The sequence below is a fragment of the Otolemur garnettii genome, unplaced genomic scaffold (genome assembly GCF_000181295.1).
Source record: "Otolemur garnettii isolate 467f Iridium unplaced genomic scaffold, OtoGar3 scaffold00001, whole genome shotgun sequence".
NCBI lineage: Eukaryota > Metazoa > Chordata > Mammalia > Primates > Galagidae > Otolemur > Otolemur garnettii.
The window spans coordinates 51,799,664-51,809,168 of record NW_003852396.1 but is presented as its reverse complement, the minus strand read 5'-3'; the positions used below and the strand labels follow the sequence as shown (position 1 = coordinate 51,809,168).

The 9,505-nt window shown below is 35.5% G+C and overlaps 1 pseudogene; it reads left to right on the top strand.

Moving 5' to 3' along the window:
* Positions 1–1,646: 1,646 nt before the first annotated feature.
* LOC111724654 lies at positions 1,647–1,744 on the top strand (annotated as a pseudogene).
* Positions 1,745–9,505: the final 7,761 nt, after the last annotated feature.

The window sequence follows — 9,505 nt, the reverse complement described above, 5'->3', positions numbered from 1 at the left end:
ATATTTATGGGTCACATGTGATATTGTGATGTAGACATACAATGTACAATAATAAACTCAGGGTAATTGAGGTATCTATAACCTCAAGAATTTTATCATTTAATTCTTTGTGTTGAGAACATTCCAACTTCATTTTTTGTGTGCTAATAACTTATCATCGACTATCATCACTTTTAAGAGAACGGATCCAGCCAGCGTGCCTCTCCCAGCTTCTCCCCTTCTGCTTTCTTCTGTTTGGATATAGTGTAATTCTGTCTCATTACAGAGGAGACAATCATGATGAGAAAAAAATCATCTATTAAAGATGACAAACTAATGTGAAAGATCCTGGCTTGCCTATGGGACCACTAAGCATCTGTAACAGCTTGTGGCTCCTTATCTTTCGATTTCTTACAAAGTAAATAAAATGGCATGGATTTTGGTAAGCCACAGTTTGTTGGGTAACTGTGATTTGCAACAAACTGCTATACCCCAGCAACCTGGAAGTATTGGCTTGGACCCCACTTAAGTGCAATCAATCAGAAATTTATTGAATCTGTGCAGGGGACTGTCCTGAGAGACAGTTTCATCCCAGTAGTGGGCAAGTTGCCTTATATAATTTTTGAGCAAGCAGGTTACAGGTGAGACATGGCTGGTTAGCTCAGTGTGCCTGGGTTACAGCATGGGTCATCATGGATGCATTTTAAGTAACAATGGTTACAGTTTATGTTTTGGATACAGTTTAAGTAACAATGTTACAGTTTAAGTTATAGATACAATTTAAGTAACAATGGTTACAGTTTAGGTTACGGATACAGTTTAAGTAACAACGGTTACAGTTTAGATGGACAGGCTCCCACCATCATTCATCCACGGGGAACTTGGGAGGGTTTTGTGAAATGGGAGAAGGCAGGGGGATCCAGGGGGAACCGGAGCTTACAAAAAAACAACCCAATAAATCATTGTTTGCCAACAAATCCTTAAATAAATAGAAAGAATAAAACCATGAATCAAATCATTCAGAGCCAGAGGTAATTCTGAGAATATGAATATGTGGGAATTTGTAAAAGTGTTGAGGAAGGCCCTGGATGTCCCACAAATGAAAGGATGAGAGTTGAAAGTAAATTTAATTTACGTCTTTGGTGCAGGCTTCACACACCTGTAGTGTGATTTGCACATTGTTTCTTTATTACATATTGAGTAGCTGCAAACCAGGCCTCAGAACTAAATCTAAGAGATATTTTTGTTGTTTCTTTTGTTTTATTGTATTTGTTTATTCCTACAAAACTTCCCCCCCCAACAATGTATAATACAAGGGGGACAAGAAGGAAAAAGTCAATAGCAAGGCGATATGATCCAGGGGAAACACATAACTTTAGTCCCTACAATTTCCCCTGGTGGGTACTGAGTGGCCTGCCTAGCAGCTAGGGGTCTTCTGATATCCCAAGTGGCTGCTAGAAGCCTTTTAAAGCTTAAACTTCTGGGTTGTGTTGGAAGCGATGCTTTTGGAGTCCACAGAGGTGCAGGATATCTGCTTTTCATTGAACCCCATTGAGAAGCAGGTGCCATGGTTTGAACACTTCCATCTCACATGGTGGAAGCCACATGCTCTTTGCCCAGCATGCAGCAAAAACAACGTGTCCTTCTGGGCCTGCTCGAACTGGCAGCTGTTATATACAGCCCCTTTTGGACGTGACCATAAAAAAAACTTCCACTAGGTTTTCTATCTGCTACTTTGCTAGCACTCAGCCTACTGGGGACATTTTATTAGCACTTTATTAGACTATTGTTTTCCCGCTATTGCCTGCATGTGACACTGTCCAAGTGGAAATACAAAGCAAGCAACCGTGATTGTCTAATAGATTTTACAGCAGGAACAGTGCATGCATAGATCTCTTGCACCTTACAGAAGAGATATTTCTAGCTAATTTTAGCTAACTTCAGGATAGCTACTAACTAGGTGGTTTGCGGAGCTAAGGGAGGCTTGTTTTATGTGAACATCTTTGGAGCTGTAAACTTTTGTTATTATGTAGGGCTAAGAGGACAAGTGTGGATTGAGGATCTGGTCATTAAATAGGGCTGTCTTGAAGGTAAATCTTCATTGACTCCAGCCATTGAGATGGACAGCAGAATGACATATGAAATTCCTTGAATAAAAATTTATTAATTTTTCCTACTACCATAATAAAAAAAACCAACTTTTACACCAAAAAAATTATATATATAGCCCCTTTTTGTTCTGCGTCATCTCATTGTACTCCCTGAAACTTTAATCTACACTATATGTGAAGTGTTGCGAGTAGGGACTTGGCGTCTCACAATTCTTTTTATCATTGCTTTCCTGCTGCCCATCATATGAAGATGTAATGTTTCCACCTGGTCTTTGCTCTCAGGTTCATTGAGATTCCTTCTAGCAAAACTGAAACACAGATTTCTGTGTACATGCTTGGTAAGGAAGCCTCCAAATATATCCCTCCTATCTTATTTCAGTGAAAGGAAAGACTATCATCTTACAAGGTTGGCCTTATAAAACGTATTAAGGATTTTGAATCCCATCTAACAGGAAATGGTGAGTACAGAGGGGTTGTAACCAAGGGAATGTGCAATCAAATGTTTGACTTAGATTATTTTGGCAGCTATGTAAAACTTGAATTGGAGGTGCATACAAAATTGTTTTCTAAGTTCCCTGAAACTGTAAAACTCTAGCAATGCTTTAGGAGTATTGTTCTTTAATCCCCCTAAAAGTTAAAGGAAAGGAGTAGTGACCAGGCCATCTTTTACCACTGACTGGCTTAAGCATCACTCAGCTCCACAGGACTTGATTCGTATAGACGGCTTTGTGTGTGCAAACCATGTAGTTCTGCAGTGCCCAACCTATGTGGCTGTATATGGTGGCCCTTATAGAAATCAAGTATGACTCTAGGGATTCATTCATCGTTGTCCAGCAAACAGAGAGGAAGAAAAAGGGGCAGTAGGCCCAATAGAATGAGCAGCAAGCAAGAAACTTGGGTTCTTTTCCAAATGTGTCCCTGAAGTTTTTCCTTAGCCTTTGACAAATAATTTCACTTAAATAGACCTCAAGTTCTGCATTTGTGAAGTGAATGGTTGGAACAGATTATCCCTAACATCTTCTAGTTCTAAACGTATTGATACTTGCGTTTATGTTGTGGGAATATCTACTACTGTTTCTTTTCAATATAACCAACCTTCAATTCTGCCCTTTCTATCTTATCTGCATACGCTTGTGTATTTCAGTAGACACACGACTCTTTTTATATTCCTAGGTTTCTTTTTTACATTGCATACATTGGAAAAAAACAAACTTATCAAAAAGTCATTTTGAAACACTACATTTTAGTGCCTTCAAATACTTTAAGAAGTTCCAGAGGAAGGTAATTCTGAAGTCATTCTCTATTACTATAATTCTTCATAATTTCATAGGTTATAAAAACTAAAAATCTCACCAATTCTGCCCAAGAATCTTAAATAGGATGACTATGTGCATATTTATGAAACTTCAAAATAATAAGAGTAGTTGTGTGAGTCTAATTATGGGTGATTTCATTTTCTTTATTGAAATGATATTAATTTTCTTTCTCTATCATGAGAGTATATTTCTTTTACTACTGGGAAAAAAAGACAATATAGTGTAACAACCTAATAAAAAATCTTAACATTAGGAAGAATGGCTATGTTAATAAAATCCCTATTTAACTAACTACTATAAAATGGCACTTGTGATACTTAACACATTAACAAACCCACTAAGATGCTCAAAACTAATAGAAGTGGAATGAAAAAACCTAAGCATAATTATAATTTTAATACTTAGAACAAATAAAGACTTACTAAAGGTATTTATGGAATGGACATCTACACCTATTAACTATATAAGAGGATAAATGCCAGTATTTCTACTATGACTTTCTATTAAAGAAGATAAAAATAAAGATGTGTTATCGGGAAATACGAAGTACTTTTTTGTGAACTATTACAGGACATTCCTTGTTTAGGTATATATAAACTTTTTACGTGATTCATCACTGGCAGACTTTATCCTACTTTTTTTTTTTTTTTTTTTTTTTGGTCATCATACTTCCAAAAAGCATAAGTTGCCCAAAGATAAATCCCAGGAATGATAAATCATAAGAATTCTTCAACCAAAAAAGACAAAACTTACTGTGAAAACTGGTGACCTCTGTAATTCTAAAAATGTTCTTTCTCCACAAATGCACACATGCTTTTTGTGAAATATCAGTGAATGTAGGACTCTTTATGATTGTTCAGAATACCTTAAAATGTGAGAAACTCCTTTCCTTTGGCAAGACCAAACAAGAGAATTTTCCTTTAAAATAGAAAAAAATGAGTAAATTATATTATTTTTGATTTAATGCTATACATTTTACAATAAATCCTCTGGCAACTTAGATTCTTGCTTTATAATAAACCTATTTTTAAAAATTATTTATTAAATCATAGCTGTATACATTTATGGGGTACAATGTGATGATTTGATATGTAATATGAAATGCTTAATTCAAACAGATTAATATAACCATCACCTCACTTACTTATTTTTTGTGGTAAGACGTTTAAGTTTACTCTCGGTTGTTTAGAAATATACCCTTACATTGTGCACATCAGTCACGATGCTGTAGAATGCCCTTCCTCCTCCCACCAAACACCTTCTCCCTTCCCCCTGGGTAGATTATATTTGTGTTTGATCATTCGTAATACAGTGTAAGTGTATTTAGAATGGTTTCATAATGATTGAGTACAGTGGGTACTTTTTTTCCATTCTTGAGATACTTCACTAAGAAGGATGTCTTTCAGCTCCATCCAGCTAAACATAAATGATATAAAGTCTCTGTCTTCTTTTTTATGGCTGAATAGTATTCCATGATATACATATACCACAGCCTGCTAATCCATTCATGGGTTGATGGGTTTGGGGGGGCTGCTTCCACGACTTGGCAATTATGAATTGGGCTGCAATAGACATTCTGGTGCAAATGTCTTGGAAAGAAATATAAAGAATTCTCAAGGATTTAAAAGTTGACCTTTCATTTGATCCCATAATTCCATTACTAGGTATTGCCCAGAAGAATAAAAATCATTTTACAGCAAACCTATTTTTTTAAACAAAGTTATATTTAGATATTGAACCTCTACCTACAATTTATGGTTATCAAGGATTGGTTACTAAATTTAGAGTTAGGTAGGTCTTATTAAGATTATAATGAAGATAAGACAGGCTTAGTAATAGTCTCAATTGAGAAAGAAAACAATCCTATCTTCAAAACATTTTATGATGATTATCTAGTTTGCAGAGTTTGGTTCTGATTGTCCTTTTCTCTTTCCTTTACAGTTTTTGATGATCAGCTTTCCTGGATGATGCTCATTAATTTTTTTATTAATTAATTTATTCATTCATTCATGAACATTTATGTTAATCAGAAATACCTTTAAAAGTTAATAGGTTACTTAAGATCAAATTCATCTATATGAGGATTTTCATCGACTTACAATGACCACCTCCATTAACCCTAACACTTTTTCACTGATAAATCACTCAAAAGAAACTTCCAAACCTTGTTATACATTTTGTTGTTCAGACTAAATCCTAACTCCATCTTCTCCAACTAGTGAAGGCTTATTGAAATAAAAAATTTGCATAGTCACATTCCCTTGTTATAAAAAAAGAAAATCAAAAACAAAATAATAGAAATGTACATTTTTAGATTCAGTTTGATACCAAGTTTCAAAATCCTAGAAAATGGAAGAGTTCACAGAATTCTATGACACAGCCTGGAAGGTGGTTATAACAGCACGTTGTCACATCCATAATTTGGGAGGTTTTTTTGCTAATCCTGATCTGTCAAATGTAAGATTTATTATGACCAATTTCACTCTTGTCATTCTGTACTCATTTTTTCCTCTTAGGCATTTTTCTTTATTTTTTTTTTCTGCTGTGGCAAGAAATAATCGTGTCTATCAATGCTAAATAACAAAATACCCCCAAACTCAGTGGCTAACAAAAGCTATGATTTATGCTCATACCTGTATATTTTGCTGTGGTCACCTCTGTTGATCTCAGGATCAAGCTTCCTCTTCTTTCTACTGGTTTACAGGAAGTCTGGTTGATCGCTCATGCTCTCTGTGCCTGTTTCAAGTTTCAGATATGGGGCAAGAGCAAAAGGCTTTTCAGGCCTCTCAGCTACTTGACCTCAATGGGCTACTTATGACATGCTCTGCTCAAGGCCACGGAGGAGGTGCATGTGGGCTAGTGGAAATATAGGAGACCTCTTAACAACCTGAGCTCAGGATTAGAACATTATCCTTTTTGTCAATTTCTATTGCCCAAAGTAAATCGTCTATTCAATCTCCAAATTAAGAGTATTGAATGTGCTTGCTAGAAGAATTAGATAGAGGTAAAATATTATCATAATGTGTAATATCCAAATTAAAAACCACTCTATGCAAGTGAAACTATGTCATCTATAAATGTTTTAACTTGAAGTGTTAAATCTGAACAATTATGCAACGGTATGCTTTCTTGTTATGGAAAATAAAATGAAGCAAAAAGAAGAATATTGTGAGAAGAAAGGAGCTCATAATTTTTCTACTGTATGATAATTACATTATGTGTCACATATTATTTGTTTTTTTCTGCTTTGAAACCTATTGTGCACGTTTCTTCTGTATCTTAAGGGACATCACCGTATCATACCAACAAACCCCCTTTTTGTTGGACATTTATTTTGTTGTCTGTGCATCTGGCAATTTGTCCATTAACATGTATGTCCCTTTAAAGTTTGTGCTATTGCAGATATTCCGGCAATGAAATTGTAGTCATTTCTGCTTTCCTTTGTTTCATTATGCTGGCATGATGACATTTTAGAAGCAACATTAGAAGTATCAGACACTATAAATACAATATTGGTCCAATTGTGAATTGCCATACTATTTCCCAAAGCAAATGTATCAATTTTAAAAATGCAGCCTTTAAATTTCTCCTAAATTTGAGCTATCCGTGAGTTTATAAGAATTCTCCATTTGATCATTTTCACACATGTGAAAGCTATAAAATATCTCTTTGTATAGGAATGCTAATAGCACAAATTAGCTATTAAACTTTTTTGCATCATTGCAATGTTTAATATTCCAAGGAATAATAAAAATCAAGATCTGTAGTCTCCAAGCAGGTCTGCACCATCTTGCTTCTGTTTTGTTTTGTATGTGGGTTAATTCACCATCTGGTCATCCAGCATGTCAATGCCATATGTGCAAGTTATCATCTTTCATAATTTTACTGTAAATCTTCTTTATTTAAGAAATATATTTTTATAATAGGCTATCTAAATGCACACCAGACAGTAAGTGAAGGTCTCCCTTTGCCAGCTGGTAAAACTCTCCAAGTTGGTGGTCTATATTCAAGTTGTGAATCCAGAGAACCTTTAAGTAGAGTGGGTTTTTGTAGAGCAGAGGATCAAAGGCTCCCTTCAAAGGGTTTCAAGAGAGATAATTGAAAGAGAGTAAATGAAAAACGTTGAGTGTGAACAATTCTCTGGGAGAATTGAAACGGGGAGCTGAGAAGCTTGTTATAAAACAAGAGACCTCATTTTCCATGTACCACATGCACCACAGATATTCAATGTACAGAAGGCCTAGTTCCTTACGTTGACCACCTCCATATGTTGACCTCCAGTTTGTTGAATATAATGAATATAAGATATAGATGAGTGACATTTACAATTCAAATAAGAAAGGGGCCAAATCAAGGACAAGTGGAAGCCTGGGATTTCAAGAAGTAGAGAGCTGGTGTGCGTAGGGGAAATACGATGGACCATGGCGAGAAAGAATAAAACTGTATATATAAGTCAGACTTATTTTTAATGTTACGCAAAATTTCCTTCCTAAAGATAAATTTTAATAAGAAAATATTTAGTTTTCATTATACTTAAAAAAAATGGCTACATTCTTTGAGGAAGTTCATCAGTCACTATAACGGTAACAGAAGGTGTTTCTGTGAAATGTATGTGTCTGCCTGCAGATCACTCCATCAGGGGCGCTCCAGATGTTTCATATTCTCTCAGGGATATTCATAATTCTTGAAGATAATTTGCCAGTTGATTAGATTGAGTTTTGGGGGGGAGTATTTTTGTCCTGTCCCTGTTTTGACACTCACTTAGATGTGGGAAATTGGGCAAATTTCTTAAACTATTTTTGCCTGTGTTTTATTTATTTTAATTTTCTAAAATGGACATTATCCTATGGCTGCTGTTATAGGATTGCGGTGCTGGCTCCAAGACCTTTTGTGCCTCTCTGCAGTAGAATTATAAGCTCTGGAAACCATGGAGGTGCCCACGTAGACGTCCCTTCATAAGAACCTGCTGAAGGAGGCAAAGGTGATTGGTATTCTCCCACTGCCACATTTTGGGATCCCTGTGGTTTTCCCACCCAGCTCCTCTTTCCAACAGCTACTTGTAGCCATGACCAAGTTCAGTACATTACTACAACCAGGCCATTATTGTCCAATGTCATTTCTTTAAAGAGCACCATTGTTCTGGGAATTCCCCATCAGACCCACCAAGATTTTCTCAAAATTATGCTGTGGGGTCTGAGGCTTTTACTACACAGCCCATTCTTCCTTCTCCTCTTTCACAAGTGTTAGAGCTGCATCATGGTCTGGAGACTCCTCACCCTACTCTTCCTCCTACCCACTTCATCCATCACAGCCGATTCTTTCAATAAATGTCTTGCATGTCTAATCTCATCCTGGGTGTCCAATTTCCGCTGAAGCCAAACTGGTACCTATGCAATCTGAATGTTTGACCATTTGGCTTTGTATTTTGTTCCAAGATGGTACACATGGACAATTGATAATCTGCAAATCTGGAAACTGAAGATTTTAAAACTTTTCATGGACAATACTGTAATTATATAAATGATAAATAAAGTAATAAACAATAAAATGATGATATACTTATAAATATAATTATATAAATAATAATTATATAAATTTATAAGATTTATGTGTATTATCCCAATTATTGTGACTATTCATACCTTTCATTGTGCTAATCTAGGGTAACATCCCAGACGTCTCTGGGATGTAATGGACATATAGCATCTGAAGTTTTTTACCTGTTAACATCCAAAATTGTCTCCCTCCAAAACTATGAATAAGAGATTGTGGGTTTTAGAAGGAACCCTGTTTTGCACATTGGCTGCACACTAAGGACATGTTTTCCATTGAAATATTGATATAATTATATATTGTTAATAATATTAAATGTTATTGAGACTATTTTTTCCTGTTTAACTGCTTCAAATATCGTTACTATGTAACTTACAGTTACATTAAATTTCACAGCTAACTCTCCAATAGCAATTACTGTAGCGTTAACATAGCAATGTTATGACAAGAAGGCATAGATTATTTCTGAGGTTTCTCTCGAGTTGATGATTCTCTGGTAAACAGATTTCCTCTTTATAAATTGTTACTAAGTTGACTAAAAGTTAT